At 42.5% G+C, this 5,791-nt stretch overlaps 1 pseudogene; it reads right to left on the reverse strand.

Annotated features, from left to right (window-relative positions):
* Positions 1–210: 210 nt before the first annotated feature.
* LOC147455466 (BURP domain-containing protein 10-like) lies at positions 211–1,218 on the reverse strand (annotated as a pseudogene).
* Positions 1,219–5,791: the final 4,573 nt, after the last annotated feature.

A 5,791-nucleotide genomic window follows, 5' to 3' on the forward strand; every position in this document is an offset into this window, starting at 1 on the left:
CTCTCTGTCCCCAAAACTTTTTGTGAGTGGTTGACGTGTAGAACAACATGGAGGTGATTAGGTGCTAAATGACAAAAAAAAAAGTAAAGTAAAAATGTGCATAGTCTTGACTGTATCAGTTCATCGTTCTTCACTATATTTATGTTATCATATAATACGCTGCCACCAACTTATAGCAAGATATCATATAATTATATAATTTGAGCTGGCTTAGGAGGGCGCGGCATAGACGACAGTGTTGACGAGGAGGTGGCAGACTTCGCCCTGGGCGGGCTTGATGTTGAGCTTGCACATGGCCGGGTGGTTGGGACTGAAGTCGCTCGTGTCCAGGTAGCAGGAAACGCCCAGGTTGTCGTAGGTGGTGGTCCTACTTGACGTCTTGTCGGTGACACTGGCCGACATCTTGTAGATATTGGTTCTAGGCAGGTTGTGGCAGTACTGCGCCGTGAAGGCGAAGGACATGGTGTGGCAGGAGTACTGTTTGGTGCCAGCGGGGCTGACCAGATCCAAGCTCAGGATGGTGAGTGGCTGGTCCACGATGGTGGCATCGAAGAAGAACTCCATGGCCTTGGGAGTGCTGGTGCCCAGCCTGCTGGTAAAGAAGGAGGTGAGGTCCTCCAGGGAAAACGAGCATGTGCGATCATTGAAGCCCTTGGGATCCTTGTCCGTGCACATTTTCAAGTTGGTGGCCATGTCGGAGGTGGACGCGATGTCCAATGCGCTGAGCACAATGGGCAGCTCGTTGACGGACATGGGGAGCAGGTCCGAGATGGGATTGGGTAGGAAGGACCTGGAGGTGGAGAGGCACGACCCTAGCAACTCGGGCTCGGAGACTGTGATCGTATTGCTGGGCTGCATGTCGCTGAAGCGGGTGAAGAAGAGCTCCAGGGTGCTCACGGCTTCTGCCGCATGCTTGCTACTGCATTGAAGGATGGAGTCATCCAGCAGCCTGCGGTGGCTGGACATGAGCGTGCAGCTGTTGAAGGCGAGGCACGAGGCCATGGAGCCGCACAGGATGCGGGCCTGGCCACGAAACTCCTCGGTATTGGTGAAGCGGTCAGAGGAGGCGAGTTGCTACGTGTAGCTAGCGACCTGGCCTGCCCAAAGAGGGGACTTGAGCGCCGCTAGGCCCGGGGACAGCAGTCCTTCTGCCGCTGCGAGTGAGGCGAATAATAATATGGTTGCTTGCACTAATGCGGTGGCACATGACAGGCGCATGACCAAGGCAAGCTGACGTTGCCAGGTGGAGGCCGCCATTTTAATTCTGTGGATCAACTAAAGCTGCGCCTAGGGTACTGACAATTGTGCGCTGCTGCTCCGAATTATCAAGGACGTATATATACTACGGAGTGCCAGAGGCAACAAAGATTCTCTCAAGGCCGATTCTCTCAAGACGGCCAGCTTATATATTTTACTATCCGTAGAATAGTTGATTAAGGATTCTGTTTAGTACTGTAGCGCCCTGCAGACCTCGCTGATTGTGACACACAGAGATGCTAAAATACAGAGATGTCGTTGGAGATGTCGGTGCTAAAATACAGAGATGTCGTTGGAGATGTCGTCCAAGTTCAAACTTTGACATCTCCGTGGGGCCTTTCCTTTTAATTAATTCAATACTGCCCTCGTGGCCTCTCCGTGTAAGATTAAAAATTGTGCAAGAAATTCTCATTCCTTATGCCATGCATGCCTATCACATTGAATTAATTCCGTTCAATCAAGATGCATCAAAACTCCTCAATTTGGAGGATTATCCACAAACTACGAGATATGTGACATTGTAAATTTGTAAATAGATGTTGAGAGAGAGAGAGAGAGAGAGAGAGAGAGAGAGAGAGAGAGAGAGAGAGAAGTAAAGAAGGCTTCTCAAATAATTAGCAAAACTTGCTCTTTGGAAAAAATAGATGTCCTGAATGGGTGCTTAGCAAACATTTTGAGTAATTGAGGCAATTGACAAAGGTAAAGAGCCCTAATTACAAGAATGGTAACTAAACAAACATTTTTGATTGCCAAGTCATGGTGCCATAAAGGAGATAAAGGAGAAAAGAAGCCTCCTACAACAATGACATCATCACCTCTTGACGGGCAAGCTCCGTTGGCACAATTTCTTGCACAATTTGTTGTGAAGCCATACAAGTGTTTAGGGATAGCCATTATCAAAGAATTCTAGTCTGCATTCTTCCAACCTTATCACCCAATTGAACATGAACTCACGCCAGCAAGCACCAACACATCACCCTTGCCATGCACTTATAGTTTTTTTGTGTTGACATGGGAGGTGTCTACATCTCATTTATGGTGCATTTGTGTTAAAGCCTCCACATACCTTCTGCATGCCAATGTGTTGGCGACAAAATGTGTATCTTTGCTCTATTGGTTCTCTCTACTGGTGTCACATACATCGGTTGGATTGAGTAGGCCATTATGGTCACAAATGTCTACTAGATGCAGGAGGCCCCGAATCACCTACCCCTTTGAGCCATGAAATTGACAGAAAGGGATTTTGTATGCTATGGAAATCACAATATTCATTCATATCGCTAGCAGTGGAGTGGAAGCTTGTGGTCAACCTGTTATGGGTTGAGGAGACGTCATAAAGCCAATGAATTAGAAAACACTAATCAAGTGCTAACAGATAATTAGTACTAATGCTTGCTACTTTTGGAATTTATGCAAATAGAGGACGCGGGGATTTACGTGTACAATATGCTTGGATAGGGCAAAGCAAGATCCCTTGCAGATGGCCTGCGTTCATATATTTTGCTCTTTGTGCCTCCACATGTGGTTCCTCCAAGATAGCAATTATATATTACCCAACCTAGTACCGTAGAGCCCACATGTTTTCACAAAAAAAAATGGATATTGATGAAAGAAATGAGCCAAACTTTTCCTGCCCACGCTACTAGACACCTCAACCTGAGCTACCTATTGTTGGAGCTATATAGAGAGTCCACACTTATGCTACATATATAGCTAGGAGTCCCCATTATATATGTGTACTCAGTGTGTGTTCTACACACACTTTGGGGTTTGCAGATCTAGAGTCGTCTCTCTCTCTCTCTCTCTCTCTCTCTCTCTCTCTCTCTCTCTCTCTCTCTCTCTCTCTCTCTCTCTATCGTCTCGGCCTTCCTCCCTTGTCACCATGGTATCACAACTGTGGAGAGCACACCCACAAAAGATAAGTCTTGTGATGAATTAATTTAGCATTCTTGAAGATGCAAGAAGAAGCTTTGTATTAGCAGTTCATGTGTTTCTTTCTTGTTCAACGTTCAACAAAAGCCATAGTCGAGTTTTTTTCTACAAAGGCGATGAAAAGGAAAATTTGTTAGGTTCTCGTGAATGAGGAGCTGCGTGTGTGTCCGCATGCAGAAGAGACGAGTGAGAAGAAGCCATATATAAGGAAGAGAGGCAAAATTCGGAAGCCGCAGGCTGTGTCTAGGCATAAGGAAGAAAGAATTGCAAACTAATAATAGCGCTGCCACATCTAGTTTCATTTATGCAGATTTTCATAGCGATGACATCTTTTGAAGCAAGAGAGTTGCAGACGAGACTAGTATATGCTTTTTCTGATCATTTAATTAATAAGCATGGAATCCTAAGCATAGTCTATATGATTTTCCTAGATTGATTTAGCGCTGCCACATCTTGTGATGGCTATATATAAGAAAGTATTACCTTATTTTTAGAATAGATGAGACGGCCTACACTATAGTAGGTCTGCGAGCTTGCTCACGAAGCCATGGCAATTTGTTGTACATTTCCTGCCAATTTCTATGCAGCATCGCCCTTAGTACTATAGTTCTTGGATTTCACGGTCTCACTAGCATGCACGTGGTGCAATTGCAGTCCCTAAGGACATGAGGACCTTCAACTCAAATAATGTTGCTAGAGTTTCTGAGACTCATGTTACAAGCAGCACCAAAAGCAGTATTTAGTGCTCAAAATCAGCAATCGACTTAGGTGTAACTTCCTCCACCCACATGCGGCCAAGGCCAATCATATTCAAACCGCCTTCGCAACAACTATTGTACTCCCCTGCAAACATTGTTGGCAAACTACTACGAGATCAATGTAGTATGCATCTCTATAGACGAGTGCTAATTATGGATGCTCATTTTTACGCAAGATACTTAATGAGATCTCACGGGCACTATGCATAGTGAGTTTGTTATTATTAACCTTGAACTTATAATCCCAGAATTGCACGTGCATAGGGAGGCGATTTGTAGAAGGCTGCTTTGCCTAGACACAAAACAGAGACGTTAGAGTGATGTGATTCACAGGGATTCAAAATTCACATAATCACTCAAAATGACATTAGAGTGAACATTTGGTTGGTAAGGTGAATCTTTTGTTCACATTGACAAAGTCATGCATTTATACTATTGGATGAAGGGCAAAGAACCAATTTTGAAAAACTCAAATTTATATGGTTGTTAATGTTAACTAATGTTTTGTGATCACGTAAATATTAAATCCTCAGATGTGAACTACAATGCCTCACGACATCGGCTACAACCATCGGCCCCAATTGGCAACACATTGTGAAACATTGGTATTTTTACCTTGTTATTTTAAGAAAATATATTGTTTTTTAAGAGCTTGGTTGTAAATAGTGTTGCCATATTTTTTGGTATAGCACGAGTTGCTTTTTTGGATTTGATTACATCATACAACAGCATGTTGTATTTATGTATAGATTTTCTCATAAGTATTAAATGGATATTTAGATATCATTGCCACTGTTTCTAGCATGAGACTCATGAAGGCTGGCAGCATTACTTTAGTTCAAGGAAACTATGTCGAGCATTGTCATCATTACAATCCAAAGATAACATCATAACAATCCAAAGATGGCATCATAATAGTCCAAAGATAACATCCCATATTTAGCACTCGTGAGCCAACTTGTGTATATATAGATCTATTTGTTTCATGTCTTGATTATATGGTTGTTGCCCCATTATTGGTGGAGTTTGTCACTTATATTTGGTCAATCGATAATTTTACGTCATGATTTTACTAATACTTTCCTCATGATGTGATAGATGATGGATGTGACAGAGACCTTATATGTATACTCCAGAGATCGGGGCCTCGTACTTATCTGCATTGATATTATGTTTTATTTTGTCAGAGAGCTCAGTGCCTCATACTTACCATTGGTATTATGTTTATTTCGTCATATTTCAAGTGCAGATATTCTCGATATGAAGGATGAGAAATGTGACAAAGTTCATGCATACTTGGGAACCTGTTATCATTCTCTTGATTCGTGCTATTGTTGTTATTGTCTTCTTGCACTATCGTCGTCATTGGTGCTATGGTTGTTATCGTCTTATTCCACCCTAGTCACCATCAGGGCTTTGGAAACTGTAATTATACAACACTAGTGTTTCATATCATTTTTGTGATGGCTTGTGTTTATGTGCACACATAAACACATGTATTGCATTGCTGTTATATGTACCCATGGCATCATTATTTGTTTCTTTGTCGTCTCTAGAGCGGCGTTGCAAACCGTCTCTAAGGACAATGTGATGTGATTATTTCTAACCTTCACATTTCGATATCTTTCTTGAGTTATTGTTGTTCTCACATGATAAAATCCATGTCAAGCAGCATGTACATGGGCTCAAAGATATTGAAGCTGACCAAAGATATTGAAGAATTTGCATCAATTCAATTGTATATATAGTGTTGGTAAACTTCTAAAGATGCTTGAGAGCGCACATTGTATATTATGGAGTGATGTAGCTCCTCAAAAATGAATTTTGTAAACTTTCACGATTGT

The sequence above is a fragment of the Adiantum capillus-veneris genome, chromosome 6, assembly GCF_014529385.1.
Source record: "Adiantum capillus-veneris isolate H3 chromosome 6, ASM1452938v2, whole genome shotgun sequence".
Lineage (NCBI taxonomy): Eukaryota > Viridiplantae > Streptophyta > Polypodiopsida > Polypodiales > Pteridaceae > Adiantum > Adiantum capillus-veneris.